Source organism: Pelodiscus sinensis, chromosome 9 (assembly GCF_052426305.1).
Source record: "Pelodiscus sinensis isolate ZL-2025 chromosome 9, ASM5242630v1, whole genome shotgun sequence".
Classification (NCBI taxonomy): Eukaryota; Metazoa; Chordata; order Testudines; family Trionychidae; genus Pelodiscus; species Pelodiscus sinensis.
Window position 1 is genome coordinate 66757284 of NC_143060.1, and position 13166 is coordinate 66770449.

The 13166-nt window shown below is 46.8% G+C and overlaps 1 long non-coding RNA gene across 4 annotated transcripts in view; it reads left to right on the forward strand.

Moving 5' to 3' along the window:
- Positions 1-13166, forward strand: part of LOC112546759 (uncharacterized) — a 196249-nt gene that overhangs the window by 102924 nt on the left and 80159 nt on the right. The window lies entirely within an intron of this gene.

Below are 13166 nucleotides of genomic sequence, written 5' to 3' on the forward strand. Positions count from 1 at the left end.
AAACTCTGCCAACCAACTGCAAACATTTCTGAAAAGCCCCGGACGTTGTCAGACAGAGCTGAGTTCACAAAGCTCTTGGAAAGAATCGGAGCACAAGAAAAGATGAAGAAGAAGAAGAATGCAATTTAATGTCAAACAGCTGCACTACGCCCCTTTGAAAACGATATATTGCTTTCCATTTTCCAGGCTTGAAATGAATCAGTTTATTTTCCCAGTCAGTTTCCATTTTGATCCATTTCTTAACACTTGAATTTTTAAAACACACAAATGAAGACACAAGAAGTCTATATTTTTGGTGTTTGAAAATGCTAGGGAAAATATCATTTGAGTCTTTTTTTTAAAAAAGGGAAAAATGAGAAATGAGATGGGGAAGAAATGAAAGAAAAAAGAAAAGAAGAAAACAGCGAAATGCACACAATGGAAATAAATTTTAAAATCAATCATTAGTACGCATTCTGGTTCCTTTTATTTAAAAAAGCCATTTTTGACAATAAAAGCATTTAAATAATTTCAAGCAGCTTCATGGCCCCCGTTTTGGCAGCGTAACGGGGCGCATACACATTTGTTCATACATTTCGGTGTCTACATCTGTAGAGTACTTTATGTAACAGTCCATTCAGAAATGACAGCCCTGAAACACACAATACTCCAGAATCACTTTGGTTTGCATTGAAGATTATACAACTTTGCAAAGTAGAACACAACAAACAACAACAAAACAGCCAAGGATGCTGCCTTAAAAGACTCTGTGTGGCTAATTTTCATTTACACTAGGCCCCCTTTGCACCACTTTGGCCGTGTAGATCGGCCTTACAAGAAGTGTAAATGTAATTGACAGTAGGCTCATGTTAAGGTCCCTTTGCACTGCCAGAGAGGGTTGTATTTGTGCCAAAATCGGACCCAATGCATTTTAAAGAACGTGGAAGATTACACTGTATACTTTGTAACTCCTCAGAAGAGTCTATTTTGATTAGCATTGGTAAACTTGATGTGTGCTTACTAGAAATGAGTCGTTGCCACATACATTATCTAGATTTCAAACACCACCAAATTTCAAGATACTGTCTTATAGCAATGACTTGTCAGTTTTAACCAGGTTAAAAGCCACAAGCGTTCTACTGAGAGGAGGGGTCTAAAGAAATTCCTTTGAAGCACCACAGAATCTCCAGCTGCGGCCCGCTTAGTCCATAGGGGAAAAAGGCTTGTAAAGACTCACTCCCTGATTCCTCTGATGCACGCATAGGTGCTGGCATGATGTTTTGCAGGCAGAGTAAATAAAATGGATTTTACAAACTGAGCCCCTCCCCTTTCGGCTCTGCAGTAGATGCAGTCCATGTGAATTAGCAGCCATTGACACACCTGATTTTTGCAGGTGTAATGGGCAGGAGGCTGCTGAATTCTTTGCCCAGGGGAGCGGACCCTTTGGTGAACGGACAGGAAACAGGCCGGAGATGATGCTCCAAGGGAGCAGCAGGACAAGGGAAGAGAGGATAAGAGACGGCCTGTTTGTCCTGCTGAGAGACAGGAGCAGGGGAAGCCGTTCTGAACGGAGGCTGTTGCTGACAGTGTGCAAAAAAAATTACAAGCAACCTTTACCCCTTTGAACGTAGACTGTCTCTGCCCCGGCCAGCGCCACTCCCTGTACCTGACGAGCAGGAGTCAGCTGGTTGGCTTTACCGATGGCTGGCTCCTCGTTTTCTCACCTGAACCGCACGTTGGTTGAGCTGCACCTCTGAGCCCCAGAGAGGAGAAGGGTGCTACTTTCCGGGAATGGACGGCAAGCAAGGGCTGTCAAGATCCCAACGCCTGACTATGTGCCACAGGCTGCAGATACCGCTCTGATTGCCAGCCCTGACTCAAGCTGATCTGGGGGTTTTTTCCCCAGCATGATATGTCGGTCTCTTCAAATAGCCTGGTCAACATCTCCTGGATTGCGCTAAGCAGTCACCGGCGGAATAGTCCATGGCAACCCTCGCAGGACACCCTCTGCCTACAAGACATTGCGAAGGTCACCCGTTGTACCCTCAGGTTCCAGTATGTCAGCTGAGTTATCCCACTAGCAATACCTTGAACGGCTCTCTCCCCACACGCTTCCGTTCACCACCCTTTTCACCTTCAGCAGCAATGCACAGAAAGAGACCCGGGCAATCTTCGGTGTAAAGCAAAGCAAGACACAGCCATGCCAATGGACTTCTTAGTCGCTTGGATTCTCGCAATCCAGTTGAGCAACTAACAAAAAGGAATAAATATTTGCCACTTGCAAGAAAGTCTTGTATTGTGTGCTGAATTGTACACGGGGGCCGGCTGTTGAAACACCAGGCATCAAGTGCATGAAATTGACGTCACAAGATATAATGTACTAAAGACCATTTACAAGAAATCTGTAGCTAAATATACCGCCCCACCCTACTGCAGCCCCCAAAAACACCCCACATTGGAAGAATGGGATTAATATTGCAAAGACCGATCAGTACTCAAAGATATGCCAGAGTTACAGGTATGTATTAATTAAATCTGAATAGAAACCAGTGATGTATTATAGAGGTAAATATTATTATCCTCATTTTACTGATGGGGAAACTGAGGCTGGGGCAGCGTCGGTTGTCCAAAGTCACAGGGTCAGTAAATGAAAGGAGGACAGTTTGACGAGGACTGAGCTCAGGAATTTGTGATTCACTCTTTCTGTCCCTACGCACATTCCCAAAATGTTTAGCACAGACAATTTATCTTCCCTGCTGGGACGGTGCTGAGGCTGGAGCCTTGTGAAGTGGGTGGAGTTTTCAGTGGCGTGTCCCTTTAAAGCCGTCCTACAACTGTATACAGAGCGAATCTTGGCTAGTGTGTGAGCATGAGTCACCAGGGCTGAATGCAGTGTGCGGAGTGGAGCCGGCTGTGGGAGGCTGCCAAATAGCAGTGAGCCATTCCTCCATGCAGCGGTATTGCGTCAAGACAGTCATAACAACAGACGGAGCAAGCACATGGGCAGCGCCTCTGGGTCAGGAAGAGGGGAAGATGGGCCGTGGGCTGGGCATGTCCGGGGGGGTGGGGTGTGAATGTTAGGGGAGTGCGCTTGGCTGGGGGCAGTGGGTGGGGGGTTCTGGGAGAAGAGGGGATGTGGCTGTGCATGTCGAGGAAGTGGAGAGAATCGACCCAGGCGTGGGGGCAGGCTGCAGAATGTGGCTGGGGACACAGGAAGCTGGGCAAGGCCAGTGTGGGGAGGGAAGATATGGGCGTGGGTGGCAGAGTATGTCACCCTGCGGGGGGAGTCCTGTGTGGGCTGGCGTCACACCAAGGCCCCGTGAACACCCTGCCACACGATGGAGAGCTTGGCTGTTAGTCCCTTAGAAAACACCAGCTGTGCACGTGGCGCCCTGGCTTTCCCAGAGCACCCCGGCTGCGGCCGCCTTTGGTTTGCCCGTTCAGAAACGCCACTGTCTCCCCGCCCCTTGAGCCATGTGTCCAGTAGGCTTGCTAGCGCTGTGGCTTGCCTTCCCGGAGGTGTCGTCACGGCATCGTCTTTAATTGAAGAATCATCCTTAATTCCCGAGGCTCCAGGATGGTGCTGGAGGGTTGGCAGCCCGAGAGTCCGTGTGCAGCCGTGGGGCACCCAGGTGCACCTCTCCAGCACTCGGCCACTGGAGGCATCCCCTTACCCCCCCCCCCCCAAGACTCGTACAGCTGGGGAAGGGAGGGAGGGATCCACACTGTGAACTTCCCTCCATTCCGACCACTGACCATTTATTCCTACCCTTTGGTTCCTGTCTTTGAGCCAGTTACCAAGCCATGGAAGGACCTTCCCTCCTACCCCACGACAGCTCACTTGGCCTAAGGGCCTTTGGTGGGGGACCCTGTCAAAGGCTTTCAGGAAATCCAAGTACACTCTAGCCACTAGATCTCCTTGCCCACGTGCTTGTTGACCCCCTCAAAGAACTCTCGTCGATGGGGGGGCACAATTTCCATTTATAAAACCCTGTTGACTCTTCCCCAACCCATGGGAGAGTCCCCAGACGTTGCTTTTTCCATAGAATTTAGCTAATATTTAGCCAATATTGTCATCTGGAAGTGTAGGATTTGCAGCTCTGTTTGTTTAATAATTGTGCCATAAACTGATAACCTGTCGCCCCTTAGAATAATGATGTGGATGAGATGAAACAACAGCATACCAGGCCCCATTGTAAAATATCATGTCGATTCAAAACCACGAGATCAACTTCAAGCAGAGCAATCTCCGCACCTTCCTGTATTACTGGGAAATACAGAGAGGAAGAGGCTGCTCTTTTCTGGGGTTTATACGAGCAATGGGACAGGTTAAAAGGAAGTTTTAATACCCCCCTTATTACATTCCATTACCGCTGCATAATCATCTCAAGATACATGAAGCAATTAATTGAGCATTTCTACAACACCGCCCTTTTCAAGTTCAGCGCTTAGAGCGTAGCCTTTTGTATATGTTAAAAACCAGTAACTCTACCCTCATGAAATGTCATGTTTATGGAAAGATATCATTTTTAAAATCGCGAATGTAGAGTTTATAGCGGATTTTATTGTGTTTATGCCCTTTTGGGGCTCTAACCCCAGATTTTTTCAAGATTACCCTTGTAATTTTTTCACATACTCAGAACTAATAAACTAGCACATTTGTGACCAGAGCTCAAGCAATTAGATGTGGGTGCTGAAAGAATATGTTTACATTCCTAATGATGTGCAAATCCAGAAGTAGCATTTGATAGCAGCCTTCAGCTCCTTGAAAGGGGGTTCCCAAGAGGCTGGAGAGAGGCCGTTCACAGCAGTGATGGATGGCGGAACAAGGAGCAATGGGCTCAAGAGGCAGTGGGGGAGATCTAGGTTGGAGATTAGGAAAAACGATTTCCCTAGGTGGGTGGTGAAGCACTGAGCTGGGTTCCCTAGGGAGGGGGTGGAATCTCCATCCCTAGAGGTTTTTAAGTCCTGGCTTGACAATGCCCTGGCTGGGATGATTGAGTTGGGTTGGTCCTGCTTTGGGCAGGGCGTTGGACTCGATGACTCTTGAGGTCACTTCCAACGTGGGATTCTAAGTGCTAGGGCTATGAACTGCAAAGCCTAGAGATTCCGGGACTCACCCTAGCACAAATTAAGCACTGGATGTGACTTTATAATGCAAGGAGTTTCAGAGTTTCAGTATTTCACTCTGAGAGATACTAAGCTAAGAAGATTGCATGAGATTTTAATTATTTTCTGCATTAAATCAGACTTTTTCCTGTTTTCTTTTAGCCTGTATATTTAGTTTGTCTTGTCTGTTGTGAGGGCATAACTCTTAACTGATATATTTCTAAAGCAGTATGAGATTTTTGTTTAAATTAAGGTGATAGAATGTTATTACTAATACTCTTACTGTAGATATACATTGTGGTTGGCACTTACAAAGCAACACACATGTATTTTATTTTATCTGACAGAGCACAGGAAAACATTACACTTTTTAGGCCAGTCCAAGCAAAGTGAATTCATAGTTTTAAAACCTTTCCTCTTCACTCCTAATCAGTGCTCCCTGTAAGCTGTGTGCTTGCGTGGCCACTCAGAGGCGATTCAGATGCTGTCCAGGTGATTAGTTAGGCTTTTTTGGTTCTGCTGGTGGTGCCCATTTGCACATGCCTCCGTGCACATAACACATTTATTTTACTTACACACACACACAAGATTAGCGGGAACATTGCTCATAATTGGTTGGATTAAACAGCTCCTCTTGAAATCTGCTGTTGTTCATACTAGAACCATTCTTGAGAACCATGCCCAAGAGACTTGTGGGTGGGCAAGGAGCGTGGACAGGAGAGCAGACTGGTGTCCATGTAACGCTTTGGGATGCATGGTACTGGGAGCAGGTTTATGATTCAAATAGCAAAGTGGAGGTTGCCTATGCTGGAGTACACCTGAAAAAAGGGATGTGGCTTTTCAGGTGAGCCCGCTATTGAAATGACGTAGCAGCGTCCAAAGGAAGAGAAAACCCTATGCATTAATTAGCCATGGTTGGATTCGCGCGGAATGACGCTGTGTAGAAAATGGTAGCAATGGTTTATGAATGTAGCCAGTCTGGGGGGTGTGCACGAAAAATGCAGAGATTTCTGAAGACTCGCCCTCTCCCTGAATTTCTTCCCATATTTTGAAGTTGACTTGTTGGTCACTGGAAGAGTTTCAGCTCCTTGGAAGAGAAGTTTGGGTAGGGATGAGAATCACAGTTCAGGACAACTGCACTTGATTTTCCCCCCTGTGGTACCATGAGGGAACCTGCTCTCAGGGTCCGTGGCGCCAGCTTGTCGGCCTTGGTTGGAGACTTGCATCTTCCTCCCTCCTGACCAGTGTTTCCAGGCCGAGCAATTCCCTGCCTTCGCTGGTTTAGTCGCTGCACTGGCCGTCCGCTCACGCAGGCCTGCTTGTTTTCTCTTCTGAGATCTAGCATAGGGCTCTTGCTCAATGATACGCTACCCAGCACTTCCTATGTGCTCCAATTCTATTCTGAAGGTGATCGCACTACAGAGAAAATATATTCAAAACAATACGTCAATATGTTAACAGAAAGGAAAATATCTACCCAGTTCTGCTCAAGGCGACGTGGTAGTTTCTCTGAGCCACATCTCACAGGAAACAGGAGCTGGAGAAGTACCCTAAAGCAAGGTACATTTGATGTTTCTGAGCCATTGGCTGGAGCTGCTATCTTTCTAGTCAAAGGGTCCTGGCAGAATAAAGGTCATATCTGAAAATAGCAGGATGGGAAGTCAGCATAAGAGACTGCAAAGTAATCTTGCAAAGCCTGTCGCATTGTGTATTTATTTCGTCACTGATGTAAATGCAATGTTTGTGTGACCGGGATACCAGGGGAGTCAGCAGAAGTTACTCAATTAGGGCCAAACTGCAAAGAATGGAGCAGCCGCTCTCCACAGCTGATGGATAATCCAATAATAAGATTAACCTAGCCAGCACCAAACAACCTCTCTGATACCATAGTCCTTGTCTACACTTACCGGGAGATCGGTGTTGCGGGGATCAATCTCCAAATGGTCGATTTAGTGGGTCTAGTGAAGACCCACTAAATCGATTGCTGATCATGCTTCCGTTGACTCTGGTACTCCCCCGGGTTGAAGGAGTAAGGGGAGTTGATGGGAGGGTGTCTCTGTTGACTCCTCTGAGTGGGAACTCGAACTAAAGTACATTGACTCCAGCTATGCTATTCATGTAACTGGAGTTGTGTGTCTTAGTTCGACATTGCCCTCTAGTGTAGACCTGGCCTTACTGGAGACCCAAAAGCCAACAAGACAGTCCAACGTAGCACAATGCAGCACCAAGTCAAAATGCGATAAGGATCGCTGAGGATCTTATTTATCACATATTCTAAAGTTCTATCAATCCCAAAGAATTGGATATATTCCCTCCAAGTCAGTGACTATTTCAGATCTTGCATTTACAGCCAATCTGTATTAACTAAATTGATACCTATTTATAAAGAAAAGAGAGAGAGCCCATTGGTTAAACATAGATAGACATGGGTACAGTCCTGAGGTCAGGTTCTTACCAGTTTGTTGAGATTTGTGGAGTCAGAGTTCTTACAGACTCATCCCAGAGTTACCAATACAATGTGTATATTTCATTGTGGGGTTTTTTATGATGATTAAATCAGGATGGGAACTTTACGTACTCTGCTGCACCTAGATTCTCATTTACCCTCCACCTATGTCCTTTAACTGGACTTCATTAAATGCATCTGCCAAAATGGATTTTACCCATGTAAGCTTATGCCCAAATAAATCTGTTAGGGTATAGCTACAGTAGCCATCCTAGTTCGAACTACGGTGGCTAATGTAGTCATTCGAACTTGCAAATGAAGCCTGGGATTTAAATATCTCTGCAATGAGGAGTAATGGTAGTTCGAATTAGGAGCTTTAATTCGAACTACCTAGCCCATGCCATGTGTGGGTAATTCGAACTACCGGGCATTTAAAAATGGCGGTGCCCGGGAACATGCAAATGAAGCCTGGGATATTTAAATCCCGGGCTTCATTTGCAAGTTCGAATGACTACATTAGCCACCCTGGTTCGAACGAGGGTGGCAGTGTAGACATACCTTCTGTTTTTAAGGCGACTTAGAACATCTCACTGACATTTTCGACAGGCATATGTGTGGTTCTTCGGGCATGAACTGGAGACTCCTTAGACGCACACCATCTTTGCAAAGAGTCTTGGGAGCAGATAGAAATGATTTTCATTTGTGGCCAGTTAGAACAAGCCTCATCCATTTCACATAATCTCCATACTTTGAGTGACTCACCACGACAGGTAGCATGTAACAGGCATGTCTAGAGTTGCTACCGTCTCATTCCTATTGAGTAACTTTTCTTCTTACAGCAAATCATGGTCTACATCTGGCCAACAACAATAGCTCTTAGCCTCCCCACGCTCCTGTTTTCACTGTGCCTTTGTGCTGATCGCAGTATTCAGGCCACATCCTCACAGGCGTACTTGTGGGTATTAACACCCATATGCCCCAGATCCCACCCGCTTCTAGCGAAATAAGACACAGATTCTCATCTGCCATATGATTTGGCCATCTGGTGAAAGTAGGTTGTATTATGGGCATCAGCACGACTTGATGTTGTGTAGGCCTTGAGCGAGCCATCTGCCCAGGTGTGGCTCTTACCTGAGCGGGCTGTGTATGAGCTGCGGTGGAGATGACTAGACAGGGCTCTGTCTTTGAGGGCAGCTTTTCCCGCTCCAGCTTCATTTCCATGGCAACAGAAAGGGCATTTCACTTTCAGAGCTTGTCTCTCACTTTCCTTTTGCAGAACATTTGCTTGGGGGGAGGGGGAGCTATGGGTGTCTGCTGGTCTGAGGGGCTGGAAGAATCTTGAAAACTCCAACCCTAGCAGTCAAGGAAAAGAGGTGGTTTGTTGCTAGGGTTCTTCTGAGAGCGCCAGAGCTTTGCCCCTTCATCTCTAATCTGCTTGCCACGTCCCCGTTATTTCGGTGTGTGCACTTTTTCGTTTTCTCAAACTCCGTGCTTTTTTTTTTTTCACTCTTCAACAGCCCATCCTTCAGGAGCTACCCTCCAAAAGCAAATCAATGTTCAGAGCCCTTGTGTTCATGTGACACCTATCAAAAACTCTGGAACCTCCTTCAGAAAGGGTAGGAAGGAGGCCCTCCATGGCTGACAAGAGGGACTTCTCTGCAATAGGAAGAAAAGGAGATAACGAGAGATTTCCTCCTGGTTTCAAACCAGCCAGAGTGGTTTGCTTCTTTCATTGGACTGCTGGTGAGCATCATAGACAGGGCTGAGTAAAAAAAATTCCTGGCCTTAGTGCTTTGATCGACTTTTGTTCCTGACAAGGTATGTTAATGATCCCCAGTGCCATACATTACTCACACAGCCCTGGGGTGCTTGGGACAATATTTTCAAATGTGAGCATGTGTGTGATTAAGAAAACAGGAGCTCCTAGTATTTAATGCTGTCAGGCCACGTTTATGCATGTGCCTACATAGTGATATCTACGATCTATCCGAGAGTGCTTTCTGTCAATCTGTCCAGCTGTCCGTCTGTCAAGCACGCCTCCTAAACGGTGAGCACTAAGGCCACCAAAATTGGCGGGCAGCTTCCTCTTAGCCTAACTTAAAGCACGGTCAGGGATTGGTTGTGCCAGAAAAACAGGATGCGCCTGGAATAGGATTGCTCCTCAGAAAACCCTACAGCAGGGCTACTCAATAAACGGCCCACGGACCACATGTGGCTCGCAGCCCGTTGGTTTGCAGCCCGCAGCGCGGTTTGGATTCACACGCTCCCCAACGGTGAGTCAATATACTGGTCTTCTGCTGATGTGTATTTTAGTAGGTAAATTCCTGGACTGTCATTGCTCGTTAAAAGTGCTGTCACGCGGGTGGAAATGGGGTAAATATTTCATTGTATTAATATCAGCAGAACTGACTTAAATGGGGCCTGCGTGTTGTGTAGTCTTGCCTTAATCTTTGTATTCATGCCTGTCAGTGTGAAAATCCATTTGCATATATAAGTTTCAGCCCTTGGCATGAGCTGTGGGTATCATTGTGGCCCCCGGGGCTTCCAAAGTAGAATAGCCCTGCCCTACAGAAAAGGTGAGAATTAACAGGCAGGTGAAAGGGACTGGCTAGGAGTGTGCACCCCTGTCTGGACTGCCCCAGCCCCAAACCTCCCACTGTTCAGGTGCCCTGTAGGGTGGGAGGGAGGGGCTCAAGCTTCCCCCACCCCGATTTGTACCGGCTGTTCCCCTTTGTCAGGGAGCGAGCGGAAAGTGCATGGTTTGCGGCATCCCTCACTCTGCCTGGGGAGTGCAGCGGCCAGACTAGCTTGGACCTGCCCTGCTCCCCGGCTGTGCCCACTGGAGCCGCAGCAGCCATGGAGAGGCGCTTCTCACCTGGTCCTAAGCTGCTGCAGGGCAGTCTGCAGACTGGCCCCACCCCCACCCCAGAGCAATGATTTAAATGAAGCGTGTTCGTTTTCATTTCATTTTCCAAAAACCAAACATTAATTGAGTTAAGGACCCAAGCACCACTGGGTCAGTCTTCTAGACAAGAAAACTTTTTTGGCTTTAATGCCATCCACAAAGGGCCTGAACCAAAGGATCAGGACCACGTAGAAGGAAATCCTACCGTCTATATCAGATTTACGAGCACATGGACCCCACAGGATGTGGGCTGGTGGTACATTAGATGGCACACTTGCCTCTGAGTCAGTACTGGACCAACACCCTTGCTCCCTGTTGATGGACACTCTACTGGCTGTCAGATGACAGATTAAAACTGATAACCTGAGCATCTGTGGTCATTAAAATTCCCATGGTAATTTTTACAAGAGCCAAATGCTAACCTCAATGTAATGGCCAAATCCCAATGTGAGTACATTCTTACTTCCTAAATTCCCCTTTGCAGTTTCACTTGGATAGCACATTGCCCATGCTAAACCATTGTGTGGTTTTGCTATACACTGCTGTTAGAAGACTAGAAGGGATTGTTGTGATTATCTGGTCTGATTTTCTGCATAACCCCATCCAGAGAATTTAACCCAATGACTCCTATACCGTAGCTACTGACTTGTGGTTGGACTAGAATCTCTCTGTTAGAAAGATGTTCGGTCTCCATTTCAAGCCTGCAGGTGGTGGAGAATGGTCCATGTCCCTCGCCGAGCTGTTCCAATGGTAAACTAACCTCCAAGTGCCTTTGGAGAAACAGCCCATGTTGCATGGACACTCCTTTGGTGTGCCTATGGCAGCTTTCATTTCATAGAATCGTAGAACACTAGAACTGGAAGGGACCACGGGAGGTCATCGAGTCCGGTCCCCTGCCCTCGCGGCAGGACCAGGCACCGTCTAGACCATCTCCAACAGATGTCTATCCAGCCTGCTCTTAAATATCTCCAATGAGGAAGATTCCACAACCCCCCTAGGCAATTTATTCCAGTGTTTCACCACCCTGACAGGAAGTTTTTCCTAATGTCCAACCAAAACCTCCTTTGCTGCAATTTAAGCCCATTGCTTCTTGTCCTATCCTCAGAGTTCAAGGAGAACAATTTTTCTCCCTCCTCCCTGTAACACCCTTTTAGATACCTGAAAACTACTCATGTCCCCTCTCAGTCTTCTCCTTTCCAAACTAAACAAGCCCAATTCCTTCAGCCCTCCTTCATAGCTCATGTTTTCTAGACCTTTAATCATTCTTGTGGCTCTTCTCTGGACCTTCTCCAATTTCTCCACATCTTTCTTGACATGTGGTGCCCAGAACTGGACACACAGCTCCAACCGAGGCCTAATGAGCACAGAGTAGAGATCTGATGTTGTTATGGGGAGGGGGATTAATCAGCGGCAGGTAGAGGTGAAGTGTAAGTTTTAGGAAGGCGGGAAGAGAGCTTGGAGCCATAATCTCTCCAGTTTCTCTTCAGCAGGCAAGAGAAGAGCAAAAAAGGCACTTTAGCCTTCCTCCACATAAATACAATGAAATTACTGGCAAAGAAAGGCAGAGCAGCCACCGTAGCAAGGCCAAAATGTCATCAGCGCTGTACGGCTCCCACGCTTAGACTCTCATAACCACGATTAAGAATCAAGGGGTTATATCAGGCAGGAAACTTCACAGCTTTAAGCCCACGTTTAAGTCCTGTTGAGTTCAGAGCAGATTTGGACTGATCTCAGTTTGTGGTGATCTGGCCCCTTGGCTTTAGAGAAAACCCTGGAGCAATGTACCTGTGGGGACTCCGGCTCGCTGATGGTTCCTTTTCTGTGTGTTTTGGCTTATGTGGCCATACTACAAGTAAACCTTGTGAGCCAAGTGTAGGTTCCAGATGCCCGTGTATGGAAAGACCATGAAACGGTGTCATTTTTTACACTGTGCAAAGATCAACGTTTAAATCCCTTTTGTGAACTCACAGGACAGGTGCCATTTGGACGGCACAACACACAGAGAGCTGAGAGAGAGACCAGTAGAGGGAAAAGGAACAACTATTATTGCATCCTGTTTGGCTGTTTCACTCTTCCTCCCTGCTGCTTAAGACAGCAGCATGCTGACTGTTTACTCTGCCTCTGGTCTCTTCCTTCCTTCTCCCAGAGCTGGCAGAGTTCCCGGCTTAGCAGGAATCACAAGCAAATCCGGAGTGTGGAAACACTTGGCAAGGGTTCTACCCAATAAACTTGCCTCACCAGCTCCCTTTCCAATTTTAGTCTACTCCTTTGGAAAGCCTCTTGAATCAGTATCCTCCCATGCATCAGCAGCTGGCAACCGGCCCCGCTCTGCCTCATCTCTCGTCAGAGAAGTGAAAGCACGGAATGTGAATGGTACTGCCCCAGGTGCCTGAGCCAAGGGGAAATCGGAGCGGGGGGGAAGCAGCATGGGTAATCATACTGGGACGTAAAATATTTTGGAAGGACAGAACAGGGTGGGTGGGTGGGGGAGTGGCACTATATGTGAAAGATAATGTAGAATCCAATGAAGTAAAAACCTTAAATGAATCAACATGTTCCATAGAATCGCTGTGGATAGTAAATCCCTGCTTTAATAAGAATATAGCAGTAGGGATCTATTATCCACCACCTGACCAGGACAGTCATAGTGACTATTAAATGCTAAGGGATATTAGAGAGGCTATCAAAATAAAAAACTCAATAATAGTGGGGGATTTCAATTATCCC